The sequence below is a fragment of the Somniosus microcephalus genome, chromosome 11, assembly GCF_052327205.1.
Source record: "Somniosus microcephalus isolate GS21.2 chromosome 11, FLI_Smic_1.0, whole genome shotgun sequence".
Taxonomy (NCBI): domain Eukaryota; kingdom Metazoa; phylum Chordata; class Chondrichthyes; order Squaliformes; family Somniosidae; genus Somniosus; species Somniosus microcephalus.
In genome coordinates this window covers 34447969-34471159 of record NC_140997.1, presented here as the reverse complement: position 1 = coordinate 34471159, position 23191 = coordinate 34447969, and positions in this window count along the sequence as shown.

Sequence of the window (23191 nt, the reverse complement as noted above, 5' to 3'; positions counted from 1 at the left end):
ACCTTCACATCCACTGGCAATGCCGTCCTTGCCCTGCTCTGAGGTTGCAGTTGTGGCTGCAGCAGGTGGCAGATTTCAGTGAGGACGTCCTGAGTGAGCACTGACGTCTCACACATTGTTCCTCGCTGAGGTTCAGGTAGGAGAATTGGTCCCTGAACACCCTGGGCAGATATGGCCTCCTGCTGAGAGCCCTTCTACCTTGCTCCTCCTCCTCCCCACTCTTCCAGCAGCTTGTCTTGCTCTGCATCGCCTCTGTTCATTCTCCAAGTCATGCTATATTCCGTGGGGATTTCCCTTTAAATAATGCTGGCGGGGTTCCTTCCTGCTGCTGAACGTGTGTTCAGCTGTGTGAGCGTTGAGCTCCAAAATGGCACTGCAGGCATCAAATAATTTTTGGCAGTTAACAAAATGTGCAAGTCCCAAAAAACATTCAGCACTCAAAAGGGTTAATCTGCACCGTTTTATTTCAGTGATGTGTGCAAGTGGTCAAACACTTGCGTTGGGTATTTGTTTTATTGCAGTCCACTGGTGCTGCGACAAGTTTACGTTGAACATTCTCCTTTTTTGTGAATCTGATTGCACATTAGCAAATCAAGAAGTCGAACTTGCATGGCTTTCCCCTTTTCAATGACTAAATTCTAATGGAAGGGCTGGAGTATGATGGCGGACGCCATTTTGGACCTCTTGGGGCACTCATTGCGCCCAAAAAACGGACGTTGCGGATCTGAATTTTGCGCCCTCTGCCTTTAAGAAATTAGGGGGAGGAAAATGGGGTTGGGGTGAGGGTAGAAGAAAAATATTGCTGCTTCCACTGCATTTACTTTTAACTATATTGTGGCGGTACCACTGAGTTAATCTAACCAACTGTATATAATTCTCTTTAACGATGTTCTAACACCAGCCTAAACCTGTACCATTGTGTTGGGCATTACTGGGTTTTGTATATAGAGTTTGCATGTACGGAGCATGGCCCCTTTAAGAGCACAGGCAAACGCGATGAGGTCACGTCGCAAATCACGTGACTACCCAAGCGCGGGAAAACGTGGGCAAACGCGATGACGTCACGTTGCAATCCACAGGGCTGCACAGGCAGTCCTTGTGGCATCCCCGTTCGGTAAAGACCTGTACAATGGCTCTCCTGTGTCAATCTCTGCTGTTTTCTGGAATTCGTCAAATCCAACATTAAAGACCTGTTTGATTGTTCTCCTGAGTCGACCTCAGTTATTAGTTAGGAATACATCAATTCCTACATTGGTGACCCCGATTTTTGTGAACGTTTTTCACAAAAGAAGCACGCCATGGAAGCTAACGCCATTTCGCTAAAGCTACCGCAATTCTAGGAGCAGCAACCGCCCTCGTGCTTTATTCTGGTAGAAGCCCCGTTCGCTCTGAAGAACATCGATGCGGCGCAGGCCAGGTACGTTTCTGTGGTCTCCGCACTCGACAGCTCTACCACCTCTCGGATCATCAGCCTCCTCGACAGCCCCCATCGGAGTGCAAGTATGAAACCCTCAACGCACGGGTACTGCAGGTTTTCGGGCTCACAAGATTGGGGCGCCCCCCAACGGAGATGCCATGAGGACTCACCCCTCGCGCACCACGAGGACTCACCCCTCGCAAACTATGAGGACTCACCCTTCGAGCTAGCCAACTGTCCCCCTCGAGCTAGCCAACCGTCCCCCTCGAACCAGCCAACAACAACTCACACTGCGACCAACTAGGAACGGGTCTATCGGGCATCCCGCGGCCACGATGGCGATCGGCCACGCGGGAAAACTGCTGTTCATCACTGATCACGGCCTCACCCTTGAACCGGTGGCTGATCAACGCAGCAACTGTTTCTGCTCTTCCGTGTTACCGCAGTAACACTACAGCACGCACCGTTTGTGCATTCCCGACTCCTGAAGAGTTCGCTTGCCTGCTCGGCGAGTTTCCCGACCTGACAAAACCCATGTTCATTTCCTCCTGGATCGCCCATTTCGGCGTTCCCGCAGTTATTCGTTCAACAGGGGGCTTCCTGCCATCATCGACAGAGCCATGGTCCGCGTCTGCCCAGCCGGCCAGTCACTAAGAGGTGGCCAGATGTTTCGCACTGGCGTCTGCTTCGAACCACGGGCTGCAGAGGTCACACATTTCCACGGTCCTTCACAAGGCTGAATGCGTTTTCATTCGCCATGACGCACATAGGGATCCGCTCCAGACCCCATTTATCAGACCACATTTCGGTCGACTGCTTGGGGCCTGCACCTTTGGACCTCGCCCGCCACGTCGAGACAGCACAGCCGCCGAGACGGGGTCGAACACCCATCGTCGTTACGGCAGACCAAGTGCGACCGCCCGCCAGCCCGCCAGCCGCCCAGCAGCCTCCGCCTTGAGACGACAGGAGTCGTTCGGACAGGCTCGTCAGACCACCTCACCATTTGACTTTGTCCGTTAAAGCGAATTCTGGGGGGGCGCATGTGGTGGTACCACTGAGTTAATCTAACCAACTGTATATAATTCTCTTTAACGATGTTCTAACACCAGCCTAAACCTGTACCATTGTGTTGGGAATTACTGGGTTTTGTATATAGATTTTGCATGTACGGGGCGTGGCCCTTTTAAGAGCGCAGGCAAACACGATGATGTCACATCGCAAATCACGTGACTACCCAAGCGCTGGAAAACGCGGGCAAACGCGATGACGTCACGTCGCAAATCACATGACTACCCAAGCGCGGGAAAACGCGGGCAAACGCGATGACGTCACGTCGCAATCCACAGGGCTGCACAGGCAGTCCTCGTGGCATCCCCGTTCGGTAAAGACCTGTACAATGGCTCTCCTATGTCAATCTCTGCTGTTTTCTGGAATTCGTCAAATCCAACATTAAAGACCTGTTTGATTGTTCTCCTGCGTCGACCTCAGTTATTAGTTAGGAATACATCAATTCCTACAATATATTAATATGGATATCACTCCCCAAAAATGCATATGTAGTTAGAATATATTTTGGATCCATTTTCTCTTTAAAATGAACTAAACAATAATAAATCTGTTTTAGTTCGCATCTGTGTGGGACAGTATTCTATTCTTGGGTTAACCCAGATAGCATAAACGCTACATTTGCCAACGCCACCCTCTACTGTTTTTTTGCAAATGGATTGTGTCAAAAGTAACCAGAAGTTATATAAGGACTGTGTTACTTGCAGAATCTGAGTTTGCTGCAGCAGAATCACGTTGCTTTTGTAAACTGTAAATGACTCGTTAACTTTATCTGAGACTAAGATTGCTATCAGCTATAATCTTCCATCTGGTTTGAGTCAAGGGCCTAGTTTTTCGGGCGCACCTATTTTTGGGCGCCTTACCCGCACAGTGTTAACTGTGTTGAAATAGGGAGGTCCGAGAAGCCCCAGGTTTTGGGTCTCGGACCTCATCGCAATGTAGATGGCGCTGCGGCAGGAGCCCCCACAGGTTAGTGCTACAATTTCCAAGTGAGTGATTGGGTTGCATCGCGGGGATCTGGAGGAGGAACGGGTGGGCCCCGGAGTCCGTGATCGGGGTTCGGTGTGGGGTCGGCCCGCCCCCAGTGGGCGGTGGCCCGGCGCCATTGCAGAGCGATTATTTGCTCCCATTTACGCCACATCAGCTACAAGAAATGCTAAATTAAAGCAGGGAGGGGACGCCTCCGTTCATTTCGCCAATGTAGAGCAGGCAGGGGCATTAATAACGGCAACAAGGAGGAGATGAGGAAGTCGATACTGTTCTCCCTCGATGGGAAGCTATATCAGAGTTTGTCGGCAGCCACCAAGTTAGGGGGAGGAACCATGCACGGCTTAAAAGATGAGATCTTGGTAGCACTAGGGCACAGCCAAGGTAGTCCGTTCTTGCAGGTAGAGCAGACTAAGTAGCAGGCAGGCGAGTCGCCAGATACGTTTGCAGATAGTTTGTGGCCGACTTACGTGAGGGCCACTGGAGGAAATCTAGGGGGTGATTTTCACTCAGAAGTCGGGAAGGACCGGGACTACAACTTTCGGGGTTGTAGTCCCGCTTCCATCGAGATGCGGCCAATCCATGCGATTTTAACTCGATTGACCTTGTTGAGCCCACCCAGCGGGCTCAACAGGCCAATTAATGGCCACCCGGCAACAGGTGACGCCACAGACTGAAATTTCATCTGTCAAGACGTTTTGACAGATGAAATATCAGTGTTTGACAGCTGTTTGAAGCTGTCAAACACTGACAGTCTAACTTCTAACCTGAGTCCTTCTACACAGACTCAGTTAGAAATCTCTCCAGCACAGAAAGCTGCAGGCTGTCACTTTTGACAGTTCGCAGCCGTTCTGCTTTCTGTGCCGGTTAGATGATGGACTCCCGAAACCTAGAGGAAGGAAGGCTAAAAGGGTAAGTACAAGTATTTTAAATTTCTTTACACACTTTAGACACACCAAACACACTTACCTTTGCACTCATGCACCCATCACTCACCTGAACACCAACATCTCGCCCCCTCCAAGTCCTTCAACCCGACGGCCCGACTCCTCTAACTTGGCGTGGTTTGGAGCCGTCGGGAATCCCACAGTTCAAGATTAAAAATAGGGATTAGGCTAAAAACTGCCTGTTAACTACCTGTTAACAGGCAGTTAATTGTCACTAATCCCTTCCTGCCTCGGGTAGGCGGGTCCCAGTGCGGGGCGGGTACCCGCCTCATTTGAAACTTACATGGAGGCGGGTTGGGGGCGGGATGGTGGCGGGACCCCCGAATTCGGGACTTTAACCCCCCGCACGCCTCCAATCCCGACTCCACGGGTCAGTTAAAATCGAGTCCATGGTGCGCGCAGACTTAAGAGGGGCTCCCAGGAATCATTGGCTGAGGACCGCAGTGTCCAACAGTTTGCCGCGAATCAGGGCAAAGGCCGAGTCATGGTTTGACCCAGAGGACCTCCACAATACGGAGGTGGGTGTGCTGAGGAAGCCGACTCTAGCTTTCAAGTCAGGACAAGGGGAAGAGGAGAAACACAGGGGGAAGGTGCACGAAGTGAAAGGGAATGTGAGGAGTAAAAGGAAATAGAGACAGGAGGGAAGTAATGCGGGTAGATCCCAGGCGTGTTTTAACTGTGGGAAGTTGGGACACTGGAGTAAGGAGTGTAAGCTCCCGAAAGGGGGGAAACCAGGGCACGAGGGTCCCGAGGTAGAGACAAACCAAGGGAAGGTAGAAGACGACCCAGTAAAAATCCTAGTGGCCGCATTACAACAGATTATGGGCAAGGATAAAGGGAAACTGGATGTTGCTGTGGATGACAGAGGACCCAGCGCGTCTGCACCCCCACTGTGACAGGGCCGCGCCCAGCTCAAGTACCTGTGTCAGCTCATCTACGATGAGTGAGGCAGACCATGTGTAGATGTGAAAGTGGAGACCGTTAGGGGAAGGTATTTGGTAGATACAGGAGCCTTTAGAACGGTGGTCCACTCACCGAATCCGACCACTTCCCCATGGTCGAGCGGGGTCCCATTTATACCAGCAGGTTTCACGGGTAATGAGCAGGCTGGGGTAGTATCGACACCCTTAACGATAGAATTAGGACCCACCATAACGAAATGGGAATGCATTTTGATGAAGTGGGAACAGCCCGGTTCGGGAGTTCTCGGGGCCGACTACATGTTGGCACACCACACCATAGTAGACATGAAAAACAACTGTCTATGGGGAGCAGTTGATGCAGATAGGATAGGCGAGGTTGTAGTGATTCCCAGGGACAGTAAGGATAAAGGCAGCACCTGTACGATGAAGCCGAAAGGGAGCTATGACCTGGAACATCCCGGCCAGGTATCAAAGGCATGTACGGGAGAATATAGACGTGTTTGCCACGCACAGACATGAATGCGGGAGAGTGACGGGGGTAGAGGTGAAGGTAGATGGGGACTCAATGGCCCCAGAAACAGTATAACTTTCCCCAGGAAGCAGAATCGGACTTGGAAACTGCTATAAATTCCCTGGTGGAACAAGGTGTATTAAGAACGATGGCCACCCATGTAAATTCACCCCTTTGGCCGGTAAAGAAGTCCGATAAATCATGGAGGGCCACGGTAGATTATCGGGTCCTGAATAAGAATATTCCAGTCTGTGCACCCACAGTAGCGGCAGTAGCAGACTTAATAGGGAGTATCCCCGCGGCGGCAACAACTTTTACAGTATTGGATATTTCAAACGGGTTCTGGTCCATTCCCATGAGATGGGAGGATCAGTATAAATTCGCCTTTACATTTAAAGGACAGCAGTATACGTGGACGTGTCTTCCACAAGGGTTTTACAATGGTCCCTCAATTTTCCACCAAAGCATGGCCGAGGCACTAAAGGGTTTTAGTCAGCCTGACCGGTTGATCCAATATGTGAATGACCTGTTATTATTCTCCGAAGGTACGGAGGATCACGGGCCATTGCTAAGTGAATTATTGGGGCTGTTAAAGGAAGCAGGTTTTAAAGTAAATCCAAAGAAAGCCCAAGTTGGACAAGGGGAGGTGCAATTTTTAGGATTGACATTTAGAGCAGGAGAAAGAGCTATAGATGGAGCGAAGAGAAAGGCAGTCCAGGAAATACCCATTCCGAAGGACGTGTCTGGGGTAAGGTCTTTCCTGGGAATAATGGGTTACTGCAGGGCATTTATCGAAGGATATGCAGCCACGGCAGCCCCTTTGCTAAGGCTTCTTAGGAAGGGAGTAGAATGGGAGTGGGGTGAAAGTTGCCAGGAAACATTTACGGACTTAAAAGAGGACCTACAAACGGCACCCGCGTTGGGAGTGATAAATGGGGACCAGGACTTTTACCTGTGTGGTGTATGTAACCTGTTCCACCTTAAGAGAACTACTTTAAGAGATGTACTACTTTCTCTTGGCTGCTGTATACTGTAATACCAGTGGTGACCACACCGGTATATAAGTGTTGTGTAAGGATTTGCTGGGCAGTTCAGCCCTGACCTCCGAATAGTAAAGACCTGTTAAAAGTTATTCTTGTTGTCTGTGTCCAGTGATTGATCCTAAACATAACTGGGACACACAGACTCAACAGTGGCGACGAGTCCGATCTTACCCTGCGGCAGTTTTACATCCAAGGCAGCTTCATCCTCAGAACGGGCGTCGAGAAGAGGCATCCGCCCTCATCATCCTGCTGAGCACCATTGCACGGGAGGCATCGAGAACCCAGGTTAAAAAGAAAAAGAATTCTGACCACGAAGCCCTCCATCAGCGACAGGCAGTGATCATCCCTTCTACCACGGTGGTGGGTAAGCCGATCAGCGACACGAGCAGAAAGTTGGCCGCGTTGGCTGTGGAGTAGGGGAGGGAAAACGGAGGAATAAGGGCGGAGAGCTTGACCACGGCCGGTAGAAAGGGCCGGGCTGCAATCGAGGCCGAGAGGCGCAGCGACTGGGGCAGCTTAAGGCTCGAGAGCCGCGGAGAACTCAAACGCAGCCGGTGTACAGGACCGGGCTGCAAGCGGGGCTGCGAGGCAAAGCAGCGTCGGGGAGTTGAGAAGCTTAAGGCCCGAGAGCCGCGGAGAATTCAAACGCAGCCGGTGTAAAGGACCGGGCTGCAAGCGGGGCTGCGAGGCAAAGCAGCGTCGGGGAGTGAGAACCGCTGGGGAGGTGAGAACGGCAGCAGCAAGGCAATCGCCATTGCAGCCAGCGGGGGAAGAAGGCAAACGCGGGAATCCGCCATTGTAGTCAGCGGGGGAAGAAGACGAGCGCGGGAAAGACCACCAAGCGCGGGAAGCCGCCATTATAGTAGGCGGGGGAAGAAGACAAGCGCGGGAAGCCGCCATTTTGAGAAAAAGAAAAAAAAATTTTTTTTTAAATTGCAAGGATGCCTAAACATGGGAGCATTAATACCTTTGAGAGCGATATCGAAGATTGGACCACGTATGTAGAACGCATGGAAGTGTATTGTAAAGCAAATAAGGTACCAAATGATGAGAAAGCACTAACCTTATTAAGCTCAATGGGTGCGAAAACATACGGGCTATTGAAGCACCTTCTATCACCAAATAAACCGGCGGATCAGACTTTCACGAATATTGTTACTGTCCTGAAAGATCATTTAAACCCCACGCCGCTGATGATAGCGGAACGATTTAAATTTTACAGAAGAACGCAGCTGAAAGACGAAAGCAACGCTGAATTTTTAATTGAACTGCGTAAGCTAGCAAAGTACTGTCAGTTTGGAACAGGACTAGCAGATGCGCTGAGAGATAAATTTGTGTGTGGATTGTTAAAAGAAGGAACACAAAAGCGACTGATTGAGGAGAATGAGCTTACGCTTGATAAAGCTGTCACTATTGCAGCATCGCACGAAGCCGCAGCGAGAGGCACTGCGGAAATGCAGCTACGGTCACCGGAACTCAGCACCAATCAAATGGTCTTGAGTACTGTAAAATGTTATCGTTGTGGAAAGACAACGCACGATCAGAACCAGTGCTGGTTCAAAAATCAGGAATGCAGAAAATGTGGCAGGCTTGGTCACATAGCTAAAGTATGCCGGTCAGGAAAGAAGACCAGCAACAAAAAGTCACCGCAGGAAAAGTACAGAAAGGTACACAAGGTGACAGAGAACAGTTCGAACGAACAGAAGTCAGATTCAGACTCCAGCAGTAATGAACTGGGTAGTCTAAGAGTACACAATGTTGGTAAGGAAGCAGACCTCCAAACAATTTGGGTCACACTTCAGATAGCAGGAGTCCAAGTGAAGATGGAATTGGACACTGGATCGGCATTGACGGTCATGAATAAGAAAGATTACAAAAGGTTATTCCCACATATTCCCCTACGGGATATGGAGATTGTATTGAAAACATACACGGGGCAAAGAGTATACCCCATCGGGAAGATAGAGGTAAAGGTGGTCCACAAGGGCAAAGAAAGCCGAGGAATGGACTTATATGTGCTACCTGAGGGAAGTCCACCACTACTGGGACGGGAATGGATTAGGAAAATGAATATGGACTGGCATTCCTTAAAAGCACTAACGGTAGATTCCGGTACAAAAGATGTCAAACCTAAACGATTGTCCAGAATATTGGACGATGCTAAAGAGGTGTTCCAACAGGGACTGGGAACACTGAGAGGAATTACGGCAAACATCAAGGTTGAAGAACATGCAAACCAGAAATTTTTCAAAGCCAGACCGGTACCTTATGCAATACGACCTGCTGTGGAAGCTGAGCTGGAAGGGCTAGAACGTTCAGGAGTACTGTCTAAGGTAGACTGGAGTGAGTGGGCCACGCCCATTGTCCCCGTCATGAAGCGTTCATCGAGCAACAAGCCAGGGGAACCGGGGAAGGTTCGCATCTGTGGAGATTTCAAGATCACTGTTAATCCAATGCTTCACACGATGCAGTATCCGCTTCCGCGGATTGAGGATATCTTCGCTTCGTTGTCTGGCGGGAAACACTTCACCAAGATAGACCTGGCGCAGGCGTACTTACAGATGGAAGTTGTATATATGTTATTATGTTATGTTAAATGGGGATATAACTGTTAAGCTAAAAAGGGAGGATTGTGGTGTATGTAACCTGTTCCACCTTAAGAGAACTACTTTAAGAGATGTACTACTTTCTCTTGGCTGCTGTATACTGTAATACCGGTGGTGACCACACCGGTATATAAGTGTTGTGTAAGGATTTGCTGGGCAGTTCAGCCCTGACCTCCGAATAGTAAAGACCTGTTAAAAGTTATTCTTGTTGTCTGTGTCCAGTGATTGATCCTAAACATAACTGGGACACACAGACTCAACAACCTGGAGCGACCTTTTTGGGCCGTCAAACACTTTTGGTCGTTCACAGGGTCAGCTACAGTGACCCTATTGACCTGTCACAACACGAATGTTGCTGGACGGTAGGATGAAGGATGGGACAGTGAGTAGCAGTAGGATTGCCTGTTGGACGTTGCTGCTTTCTCAGTTGGGCCTGAAAGTGGAAGGACTAGGGGAGCCAAAGTTAGCCCCAAATCTGGTTTATCTGAGGATGGCTCATGTGTGCTCAGTTGAAGGAGTGTGGAATGTTGATGTGGGATTCCGGGCCGGGGAACACCCAACAGGTAGAGACATTTATGTGGATGGGTCTAGTTCGGTGACAAATGGAGAAAGAAGGACAGGTTGCGAGCTTTATGATCCAGAGGCAGGGATAGAGAAGGCCATAAAACTCCCCAACACTTTGAGTGCACAGCAGGCCGAACTGGTGGCCGTAACGTATGCAGTCACACACCCCAGTGAATTCCCAGCTCCCTATACAATATGTTCGGACTCAATGTTCATTTGCAACTCCTGCACGGAGTATCTAGCAATATGGGCTCAGCGAGGGTTCAAGTCCTCAGACGGGAAGCCGTTGGTGACGGCCCCTCTGTTAGAAGTCATTCTGAACGTCACGAGTAGTAACCAGCAGGATTACTACATCCAAAAGGTTAAAGCGCATTCCAAGACAGAGCCTAAGTGGAAAGGGAATCAGAAGGCTGATGTACTGGCCAAAATGGGGGCAGGGGAAGGGATACCTTGGGACCCGTACCGATCCGGACAGATCATGGCTGTAAAGGGAAAAGAGGGACCCAAGGAGGTACAATTGCCACCCGATTTGAAACAGGCTCAGCTGCAAGATGCAGTCCTTAAAATAGTAATTAAGGATAAGGAATGTGGGAAGCCTGTAGAGGGACCTTTTGGAGCAGCAGATGTAGCAGTGAAACAGTGGATGTTATTCAAGGGGAAGAGGTGGGTCGTGCCCATGCAGTACCGGGAAGAATTTTTGCAGCTAGCTCATGGGGGTCCAGGGGCCGGACATCCAGGGCCATAAACGACTTGGAATAAAGTGGAGGCTGTGGGATGGCAGCCTCAGCTCAGGGAAGATGTAAGGGATTATTGCAAGAACTGTTTAGTGTGCGTGGCAAACAATCCAGACCCCCACCGAAGGAAGGTTCCGTTGGGACACACGAGGAGGGTAGAGGGACCATGGCAGTCTATACAGGTAGATTTCATTGGGCCACTGCCCACCACAAGTTGGGGCAATAAATATTGTCTGGTATTAGTGGATACTTTCTTGAAATGGGTGGAAGCTTTTCATTGTAGGGCAGCGACAGCGTTAAACATGGCTAAGATTCTAGTGAAGGAAGTGTTTTCCCGGTGGGGACTGCCCCTGATAGTAGAGTCAGATCAGGGAAGTCATTTCATCAGACTCGTAATGCAGGCCACCCTGAAGCTGCTAGGAATACAGGGAAAGTGGCATGTGGCGCATAACCCCCAATCATCAGGTATAGTAGAGGCTTAGGAAAGAGATAGGAGAAGTCCCGAAGAGATGGGATGAGGTCCTAACCCTGGCCCTGGTCCTAATGATCATCCGAGCCAGTCTCTCTAAAAGTACGGGACACTCCCCGCATGAGTTAATGACAGGGAGGTCGATGAGAACCCCGACTCATGTGTTGGTCCTGGTCCTGACCAAAACACAGGTTAAGCAGGTCACACGGCACAGGTTTATTAGAGATCTGTACCATACTCTAAGGGGGCTGCAGTGGGAGGCAGCTAACAATATGGGAAGGCAGCACCAACAGAATAAAATGCTGTTGGAACCACGGGTATCACAGGAGTGGAAGGTAGGGAACCAGGTAATGGTCAGGAATTATGCCAGAGGCGGGGCATTCGAGCCATTATTTAAAGGACCCTATAATATCGTGGATAAGGCAAGTCCTATGGTCGATGCGATCCAGCTGCCGAGGTGAATAAAATGGTTTCACATCAACCAGTGCAAGCTGTACGACTCCGGAGAGAGAAGCACAAAACGGGCCAAGGCCCAAGGAACCGTAATGAGTTTGATCAATGTGAGCCTTTCTCCCGTGCTGTGGGGTGATGAGGATGGCTCAGAGGGCGGAGCAGTGAGACAAAGTAGTCGGGGGCCGAGACCCAGGGTGCTCTGGACACCTCCTCCTACTCCACCCCCAGGCCTCAAGAAGCCCAAACATCGGGACAAGAAAAAACAACAACAGTGATTGAACCAAAGTGTAAATGTGTGTATCATTTAAGTGTGACCTGTGAAGGGGAGACCCTTCACAGAGCAGTGTTATTCTTTTGTTTTGTTTTTATAGAAGCGAATCGAATCAAGGACATGAGATGAGGTGGACGCTGCAGATGAGCGTGTGGATGATTCTGATTAAAGCAGGATGGGGAGATCAGGGAGACACCGAGACATTCTTTACATACGGGTGTATGGGAGGAACTGGCCCCACCATAACTCGGGCGGGGTGGGGGCGACACAGGGTAATAATGGTACAATTACATACCCCCACGATGGGAATTGGCCAGGTTGGCTAGGGTCGAACTCGACCAAGTATTCAAGGCGAACCGGGGACAAGATTGGGGAAGTGTCGGTGTCCTGTCCAAAGGTAAACATCATGACTAAGAGAGTACAGGTGAGAGAGGGTAGACGGAATGTCTGGAATGTAAGGGGAGAACCCCCATGGAATGGTGGTGGTGGTTGCGGAAAACAGACCAAGGTAAAAATAACGCATCCACAGAATGGGAAAAGTTGGGTAATAATTCAAACAGGCGAATCATGGGAACTAAGGAAGGGCTAAAATTGTGTTGGGATAAATGGTGGAAGAAGGAGCAAGGAGTTTATGTGTGCGTGGTTGGGTCGGGGCACAACTGCAAAGGGGCATTGCCATTACTTTCAAATGGCAGTGGCAGGACTCCGGGTCAGGAGTGAATTGGACTCAAAGTTTTGACTCTTGCATGACCCTGGATCCTCCAAAAGCAGTCAATGCGACCGAACTGGTCGCGAGCAAGATGAAGCCTCTACCGAAAGCCCCAGAGACTCAGGGTACAGAGGTCAAATGTCCCGTAACGGCACCCGGGCCTAAACATGGGCTGGTGTTGATCCCAACAGGAAAAATGATGTATCATACGATATATAACGAAGCAGCGTCGGTTATTCTTAATTTAACGGAGGTTGCAGTTGCCCCAGTGGTGCCTGCCAGAGACGGAAAAGTTGTATGAAAAGTTGTTAAAAGAAATGTTCAGACAATTCTATGAGAGGAATTATGCGGCGAAAGTCGGGGGGGGGAGTGTACAAACCGGTAAATAACAGCCACACGGGCTGGGGGAGACGAAAAAGGGGATTGATTAATGATGCGGCCACGGTGTTTAATACAGGGATGTCACTGGTCAACAGTATGGACAACATGCAGTTGCAATTACAAGTAAATACCCTAAGGGACCAACTAAGGAAAATACTGAGGGAGGGTAATGACATTTGTAGGAGTTCGCAATAATTTCAAGATTTCCTACAGTTCTGAAGATTAATTTTGATTAAAGAATACCTGGGTAATAAACCTTTAAAAATCCAGGGATCAAAATGGCCGCCAGGTCGCATGGGTTCAATGGAGCAGACAAAGCTGCCAATCAACAACAGTTCAGGGAGTCCCCCCGCCCCCCAGCAGACAATCGATGTGTTTACAGAAACTGCTACAATATGTTTGCACAAAGGATTAACCACTTGACTGCGGTTTCAGTCTGACCACAAGGACAATGACTTTGTTTACACTAGCCTCCAAGGCTGCTTCAAGGAAATAGACATTTTTTTTTCAAACCACTGCAGCTTTATTCACAGACAATGAAGATACATTCAAACCACGGCAGCTTTATTCATGAGGACACATTTAAACCGCAACTTTATTCAAAGCCATCACAGACAATGAGGACACATTTAAACTGGAAACAGTTTAAACGAATGGGTGATTCATCCAAACCCATTACAAGACAATGGGGACAGTTTGAATCCCCTTTGTTTAGCCCAGATACATCCGGATCTGGGTGGGAAGACTTTGGCCCCAAATGGGGTATAAAAGATAGCTTTTCGAAGCCATCTCTCTCTCTGGCCTCGCCTCTGTGCCCTCTACAATGTGGGAGTCTGCCTGAAGAAGTGGAACACCAGCAGTTTACTTTTAAAATACTGGGGTGTTTTTACTTCGGGGCAGTGAAGATCAAAGATCGCAGGGCACGGATAAGGCGTTTTCATTGGTGAGCATATATTTTTCTGGCCCTTTTACAAGGCAACTTAGGATAGGTATAGGGGTGGGAATTAAGTGGGAATTTTGTTAGAACTGTGATTTTAGTCAATTTTCCCTCGTTGTGTCCGTTCTCTCCTCCCCTATTTAAGTAAGACAGTGTTGCACTGAGCAGAGAAGTGCTCCAGTGGACATTGAGAATAGCTGTATTTAAATAGTGCTGTATATTTAAATAAAGGAGTGTTGCACTGAGCAAAGAGCACTCTAGTGGACACTAAGTGTACTGCATTAAGCAAAAGTGCTGTACCAGGCATAGGCGTGTTGTATCATTTATTTTAAATTGTTTCTTTCTTTTTGTTTCAATAAATACTGATCTGTTTTGCACCCAAACCACGAGTCACGTTTTTCTGTCTACATCGCTACCGAATAAGTCCGGCAGTCAGAACCAGGAATAGGGGAGCGCTTCAAAACCACACGGGGATCCCTGGAGCAGCTCAGAGGCTTCTGACTGGCCAGAGACAAATAACCCCAACCCCGCTATTAATTCCTACACATTGAGGGTCATGAATTGCAGGAAGACCAGGTGATGACGATTCATCTAAAGGAAATGGTAGCTGAGCTGGAGACTCACGCTCAGACCATCAATGTATTAATAAAGGAGGGCCGAAATGCGTCGGATCGGGCTGCCCAAAATGATGGCCCAGATTTTCCGATCGCGGGTGGAGGGCTGCGATCTGGAAATATTTGCACTCTTACCTGAGGGCTCCCGGGAGGCGCAGAGTTCCGCTGCTGGGCCTCTCCAAACTGCCGGTGTGCAGGGCCCACGTATCCCAGAGGCGCAGGTAGTTCGCAGCGCCCCTGGGATCACGTGGGCCATGGGGAGCCAATCAGAGAAGGGAATCTCCCTTCATACATTTGACAGGAAGACCTGTCAAATATATGAATGGAAATCACCCCCCGAAACATAGTAAAACTTCAAATAAATAAAAAAAAATCACCTTTTTAAAATGACTTGAAATTACATAAATTAATTGAAAAAAATAATTAAAGTTTTTAACGGGGCTAAAAATAAACTTGCCTTTCTTTAAAGTATTTTTAAATGATAAATCAGTGGCAAAACTTTGTTTTTTTTAACTTTTTTTCAACTCTTATCCTGGTAAAAGCAGGCCTTATGCCTTATGCCTGCTTTTACCAGGCGCAAGAATTGTAAGTGTTTTCTGCAGGCGGAGAGTCTCCAAAAAGCGGAACTCTCCGCCTGCAGAGGCTCTTCTCCTGGGCAGCCGGAGGATCTGTCAAGAGCTTTCTTGACAGATCGGAAATGCCGGTTTCCAGCGCATGTGCAGTGCATGCCTGAAACCGGCATTTCCAATGTCCCTACTGGTGAGTACACAGCGCGCACACACCCGTAGTGATCGGAATTTCTGCCCCGATGTGTGTGTCATGTACGGGGCCTGGTTGTTAAACGAGGGGCGCAGTAATTTAGAGGACTTAAAACAAGGCCATGTACCATCGTGGATCAGTAACAGGCACCTAAAGGCTTTATGCGCTTATAACAACCTCATGAATCTGTGTCAGCTACGGTCAGCCTCCAAAGCGTACCCAGTCCCTGTCAACTATGGTCAGAAGAAACAAACGGAAATGGGGATAGTTCTGAGGATGCCGGTGATGGATCAGGCGTAACGACCCGCACCGGTATACCGGGTAGAAAACATTGGTGTAATTCGAAAGGGAGTACATGTGAAGCATCATAAAACCCCTCAGTATGTGGTGAAGTTGGGGAACTCGATAACCGCCACTAGTCTGGGGGGATGTCAGGGAGGAGGTACACATGTGATATTGTGTCCCTACCATTTGAATCCTTTCGATCGGCCGGTAGGTGGGTTTGAATACAGAGACGGGCAGCCTATCAGCTGTATCATGGAAGTGATGGCTCACAGCCATGTCCCGCCCCAGGATGGGTACAAGGGTAACGGAACCTACTGTGTAACCACTAGCGAAAGTCGGTACAGAATACACAGGGACACCTGGGGGGGAAAATTCAGTTGTTTGCGCCTCCTGTTAGCGCCTTAAGAGGGTGCTAATTGGGGCGCAAAGCAACTAGCGCCTGGGCAAAATTAACTAGACATTTTGCGGCAGCGCTAAACACTACCGCCACGATCTCCTGCGCCGGCATATTATGACGTCAGTCGAGTGCGCAACGCCCCATTAGCATCCCGGACCAGATATTGAGTGGCGCCCCCTGCCTTACCGCCTGCCGCTAGCAACAACAGGTTGAGGGGAGCATTTTGCTGTCAGAAAGGGACTAGGGGAGCGCTATTTAAAGGCGACCGCTTCCTGCCTTTTTTTGTCGGTGACATTTTTGCACCACGCATTCTGAGAGAGAGAGAGAGACTTCTGGAGAGATTCAACGCTGTGTGAACAAGTTTTGAGTACTGAGCAGCACTTTGCAGGTTCATTTTGATTTGCCCTTCCTTGCTCCGCCAGCGCTCTGAGGTAGCGCCTCGCTCCTCGGCCTTTGCGCCTTAAGACAGGTGTGAAGCGCCTGATTTAGCGCTCCAATCACCTCCAGGGGCGATAAAAGCCAAGTTTGCCGTCGGAGGCGATAATTAGCGCCAGGCGCTAAACTTTGCACACGGTCGATAATGGCGCCCCAAATGGGGCGATACTGAATTTTTCCCCCCTGGTGTCCAGTTCAAGATTCCAACTTTTGCTTCAAGCCCCAGGTAGAGACACAGGTAGCACAAGAACGGATAATCCCCATCTCAGACCACAAACTCATCGGTATCACAGTTAACGGGACTTTACCGAACTTCCAAGAATACATATCGCATTTTGGATACAATACCCTGTTGGAGTCGACAGAAACCAACAGGCTGAGACTTTTCTTTAAGCAAAAACAAAACGTGTCTTACTTTAATCAATCTCCACGAGGTCTGAAGGCTCAGCCCCGTGCAGGGGCTGTGACGTCATCACGCAACTGACGTCATGACGTCATGACGTTACCAACGCTCTTAAAGGGACCCTGCACCGATAACCCAACCCAGCATGCACATATCACAACATTGCTATACAAAGTGAATTGTGTTTAGGTACATATAACAGCATTGGCTATACATTGTGTTATTGTCCCTATGTGGTCTCCGCCACAACCCCGCCGTTACCCAAACATTTGGTTAAGCTATTAAAGAACCTAGAGTTGTCCCCAAAACATTATTACGCGTTACAGCAAAAGAATGAGAAAGAAAGGGAGGAAATCGAAGAGACGATTACCCCTCGGTGGTGGGATGTGGGACTCAACATTGAGATCCCTCCTTGGATTCGAAATGCGTCGCATGTGTTGGTAATTGTACAATTGTGCATTATGTTGTACTATTGATCTTGTCGTGTAAATTAAAAAGGAAGACAAGAAAGGGGAAACTTAAAAGGTTGAAACAGGAGGTGCAGAGAGTTTGAACCGAATGTATGTATGTTTGTAATAAAAGTGAAATGTAAAGATTTGGTTGAGACCGACAATGCACCCGAAGGCAAAGAAGAAGTAGAATTTGTCAAGAGTAATGTCTAGTTTATAAAGAGACATTAAAGGGGGGAATGTAGATTTCAAAAAAATCTTGTACAATAGCAAAATGCTGGAAGCCTGTTTGGCCCAGTGGTAAGGGTATGATACAGTTAAACCTAGAAGCACAGACACACCTGTGAGTTTTAAGTTAACTTTGGAAAAGACATTTAATTTGGACAGTGAGACTTTGGGGGGAAAATTCATGTGTTTGTGCCTCCCATTAGCGCCTTATGAGGGCGCTAATGGGGCGCAAAGCAACTAGCACCTGGGCGCGGCGATGTTTGCGCCACTTGCTAAATTAACTAGACATTTTGCGGAGGCGCTAAACGCTACCGCCACGATCTCCTGCACCGGCAGATCGTGACGTCAGTCGAGTGTGCAGCACCCCGGTAGCACCCCGGACCGGACATTGAGTGGCGCCCCCTGCCTTACCGCCTGCCGCTAGCAACGACAGGTTGAGGGGAGCGTTTTGCAGTCAGGAAGGGACTGGGGGAGCGCTATTTAAAGGTGACCGCTTCCTGCCTTTTTTGTTGGTGACATTTTTGCACCACACATTCTGAGTGAGAGAGAGACTTCTGGAGAGATTCAACGCTGTGTGAAGGAGTTTTGGGTACTGAGCAGCACTTTGCAGGTTCATTTTGATTTGCCCTTCCTTGTATCGATTTAGAAGAGACTGTGGGGGCTGCACTCTGATCTCTTTCCCTGGGTCTCTCCATTGTTCTTTCCAGCAGATTTGATGTACAGGTCTCTCCAGGCCGAGATTCAAGGCTGCAATGAGCAGGGTGTGGATGGAGAGCAAAATCAACCCTCCCCTTTAAGATAAAAACAGAAAATGCTGGAGAAACTCAGCAGGTCAAGCAGCATCTGTGAAGAGAGAAACAGAGTTTACGTTTCAGGTCGATGACCTTTCTTCAGAACTCCCCTTTAAGAACTGGCCGGCGCCAGTGTGTCTGTGTTCCATTGCTGACTGACATCACATGAGCTTCAGCAGTGCTCTGAGGTAGCGCCTCGCTCCTCGGCCTTTGCACCTTAAGACAGGTGTGAAGCACCTGATTTAGCACTCCAATCACCTCCAGGGACAATAAAAGCCAAATTTGCCGTCAGAGGCGATAATTAGTGTCAGGCGCTAAACCTTGCGCACGGCCGATAATGGCGCCCCAAATGGGGCGATACTGAATTTTTCCCCCTTTGTGTTTTAATGGGTTTCGATGGATCTTCAATGGGTAAGACAACGATACCAGTTTCGCTGGAACAATGGACTTCCTGGCCTCAATGGAAAACACTTAAACCTTGGCAAAACACATCAGCAGTAAGACTAAATCACATTAAATATGTACCACGAGGGGGTGGGGAGACAAGATAAGTAATTATCTTCCATCCCTCAGCCCTTTACATATCCTGTGGTTTGGATTACTAGGTGTGTATTGGAAAACAAGAATTGGGGGAAGGCCCAGACTTTAAAAGGCGTGACGGAAGAGCTGTAAAAAGGAACCACACCACAGCTCTCTCTCTCTCTCTCTCGGAAGCTAGCTCTGACTACAGCAACTGCCAGGTGTAAGAAGGAAGGGAAGACGGTCATCTCCAGCTCCCAGCCTACAATCGACATCGGCCACGACCAGCCGGACAGGTGATTGTAAGTATCAGTTGACTCTACAATGGGTTTTGTGCTGTGTAGGCAGCTTCAGTCAGATAAAGGAGGACAGGGACAGGTCATCTCCGATCCAGGACTACAATCCACAACGGTAACGACTGGCCGGATGGGTGATTGTAAGTTTCAGCCAAATCTCAACAGATTTTTGTCTGTTTTGTTGGTCTTAATAAACTAACAGTTTTGGGTTGAACCTAAACCTTTGTGTCATCTACCGTTTTGTTCCTGTAAACCCCAGAGTCAAAGAACCCTTGTAAGGACGAGGAAACCAAACACCTTACAGTCGGATAGGAAGATTGCAGACCTCAGGAGTACAGTTGGGGGTTGGGAAGGAAGATCACAGACCTCGAGAGCATTGTTAGGGGGTCGGGAGTACTGTTGGGGGGTCGGGAGTACTGTTGGGGGGTCGGGAGTACTGTTGGGAGGTCGGGAGTACTGTTGGGGGTTCGGGAGTGCTGTTGGGGGGTCAGGAGTACTGTTGGGGGGTCGGGAGTACTGTTGGGAGGTCGGGAGTACTGTTGGGGGGTCGGGAGTACTGTTGGGGGGTCGGGAGTGCTGTTGGGGGGTCGGGAGTGCTGTTGGGGGGTCGGGAGTACTGTTGGGGGGTCAGGAGTACTGTTGGGGGGTCGGGAGTACTGTTGGGGGGTCGGGAGTACTGTTGGGGGTTCGGGAGTACTGTTGGGGGGTCAGGAGTGCTGTTGGGGGGTCGGGAGTACTGTTGGGAGGTCGGGAGTACTGTTGGGGGGTCGGGAGTACTGTTGGGGGGTCGGGAGTACTGTTGGGGGGTCGGGAGTACTGTTGGGAGGTCGGGAGTGGTGTTGGGGGGTCGGGAGTACTGTTGGGGGGTCGGGAGTACTGTTGGGAGGTCGGGAGTACTGTTGGGGGGTCGGGAGTACTGTTGGGGGGTCGGGAGTACTGTTGGGGGGTCGGGAGTGCTGTTGGGGGGTCAGGAGTACTGTTGGGAGGTCGGGAGTACTGTTGGGGGGTCGGGAGTACTGTTGGGGGGTCGGCAGTGCTGTTGGGGGGTCAGAGTACTGTTGGGGGGTCGGGAGTGGTGTTGGGGGGTCGCGAGCACTGTTGGGGGTTCGGGAGTACTGTTGGGGGGTCGGGAGTACTGTTGGGGGGTCGGGAGTACTGTTGGGGGGTCGGGAGTACTGTTGGGGGGTCAGGAGTGCTGTTGGGGGGTCGGGAGTACTGTTGGGGGGTCGGGAGTACTGTTGGGGGGTCGGGAGTACTGTTGGGGGGTCGGGAGTGGTGTTGGGGGGTCGCGAGCACTGTTCGGGGTTCGGGAGTACTGTTGGGGGTTCGGGAGTACTGTTGGGGGGTCGGGAGTGGTGTTGGGGGGTCGCGAGCACTGTTGGGGGTTCGGGAGTACTGTTGGGGGGTCGGGAGTACTGTTGGGGGGTCGGGAGTACTGTTGGGGTGTCGGGAGTACTGTTGGGGGGTCGGGAGTGGTGTTGGGGGGTCAGGAGTGGTGTTGGGGGGTCAGGAGTGCTGTTGGGGGGTCGGGAGTACTGTTGGGGGGTCGGGAGTACTGTTGTGGGGTTGGGAGTACTGTTGGGGGGTCGGGAGTACTGTTGGGGGGTCGGGAGTACTGTTGGGGGGTCGGGAGTACTGTTGGGGGGTCGGGAGTACTGTTGTGGGGTTGGGAGTACTGTTGGGGGGTCGGGAGTACTGTTGGGGGGTCGGGAATGCTGTTGGGGGGTTGGGAGTACTGTTGGGGGGTCGGGAGTACTATTGGGGGGTCGGGAATGCTGTTGGGGGTGTCGCGAGTACTATTGGGGGGTCGGGAGTGGTGTTGGGGGGTCGGGAGTACTATTGGGGGGTCGGGAATGCTGTTGGGGGGGTCGCGAGTACTATTGAGGGGTCGGGAGTGGTGTTGGGGGGTCGCGAGTACTGTTGGGGGGTCGCGAGTACTTTTGGGGGGTCGGGATTACTGTTGGGGGGTCGGGAGTGGTGTTGGGGGGTCGCGAGTACTGTTGGGGGGTCGCGAGTACCTTTGGGGGGTCGGGATTACTGTTGGGGGGTCGGGAGTGGTGTTGGGGTGTCGGGAGTACTGTTGGGGGGTCGCAAGTACTGTTGGGGGTTCGGGAGTACTGTTGGGGGTTCGGGAGTACTGTTGGGGGGTCGGGATTGCTGTTGGGGGGTCGGGAATGCTGTTGGGGGGTCGGGAGTGCTGTTGGGGGGTCGCGAGCAGTGTTGGGGGTTCAGGAGTACTGTTGGGGGTTCGGGAGTACTGTTGGGGGGGTCGGGATTGCTGTTGGGGGGTCGGGAGTGCTGTTGGGGGGTCGGGAGTGCTGTTGGGGCTTCGGGAGTGCTGTTGGGGGGTCGGGAGTACTGTTGGGGGGTCGGAGTACTGTTGGGGGGTCAGAGTACTGTTGGGGGGTCGGGAGTACTGTTGGGGGGTCGGGAGTACTATTGGGGGGTCGGGAGTACTGTTGGGGGGTCGGGAGTGGTGTTGGGGGATCGCGAGTGCTGTTGGGAGGTCGGGAGTGGTGTTGGGGGGTCGCGAGTACTGCTGGGGGTTCGGGAATACTGTTGGGGGGTCGGGAGTACTGTTGGGGGGTCGGGAGTACTGTTGGGAAGTCGGGAGTGGTGTTGGGGGGTCGCGAGTACTGCTGGGGGTTCGGGAATACTGTTGGGGGGGTCAGAGTGCTGTTGGGGGGTCGGGAGTACTGTTGGGGGGTCGGGATTGCTGTTGGGGGGTCGGGAGTGGTGTTGGGGGGGTCGGGAGTACTGTTGGGGTGTCGGGAGTACTGTTGGGGTGTCGGGAGTACTGTTGGGGGGTCAGGAGCACTGTTGGGGGGTCGGGAGTACTGTTGGGGGGTCGGGAGTACTGTTGGGGGTTCGGGAGTACTGTTGGGAGGTCGGGAGTGGTGTTGGGGGGTCGCGAGTACTGCTGGGGGTTCGGGAGTACTGTTGGGAGGTCGGGAGTGGTGTTGGGGGGTCGCGAGTACTGCTGGGGGGTCGGGAGTACTGTTGGGGGGTCAGAGTGCTGTTGTGGGGTCGGGAGTACTGTTGGGGGGTCGGGATTGCTGTTGGGGGGTCGGGAATGCTGTTGGGCTGTCGGGAGTGCTGTTGGGGGGTCGGGAGTGCTGTTGGGGGGTCGGGTGTACTGTTGAGGGGTCGGGAGTCCTGTTGGGGGTCGGGAGTGGTGTTGGGGGATCGCGAGTGCTGTTGGGGGTTCGGGAGTACTGTTGGGAGGTCGGGAGTGCTGTTGGGGGGTCGGGAGTGCTGTTGGGGGGTCGGGTGCACTGTTGAGGGGTCGGGAGTCCTGTTGGGGGTCGGGAGTGGTGTTGGGGGATCGCGAGTGCTGTTGGGGGTTCGGGAGTACTGTTGGGAGGTCGGGAGTGGTGTTGGGGGGTCGCGAGCACTGTTGGGGGTTCGGGAGTACTGTTGGGGGGTCAGGAGTGCTGTTGGGGGGTCGGGAGTGGTGTTGGGGGGTCGGGAGTACTGTTGGGGAGTCGGGACTGCTGTTGGGGGGTCGGGATTGCTGTTGGGGGGTCGGGATTGCTGTTGCGGGGGGACTAGGAGGTCGGGGCCATGGCCGGGGCAAGAGCAGGGGTTCTAGAGGTCGGAGTCGAGAGTGAGGTCGGAGTCGAGAGTGAGGTCAGAGTCGAGAGTGAGGTCGGAGATCTCGGGACTGTGAGCGGCGGTGATTGTGGTAAGCACTTACCTTTTTTTTACTGACGTGGCGTTTAGCATTGGTTTTCCCACAGGCAATCAGCACTGGCGCTGGCTGCTTCCGGGCAAACCAAAGTTGCAGCAGGGACCAGAAGCAGACGTTAGGCCCCTTATTTGCATCTGCAAATGGACTAATGCCTGCTTCAGACGTGGGTAAAGGATGCCTCTTGTTTGTCCTCTGTCAAGATGGCATCCAGCGCGATTCACAGCAGAAGTATGTGCATGCGCATCAGATGCCATTTTGGTGTACAAACGGCACCCGTAGCACCCAAACAACGGGTGCTACCAATCCC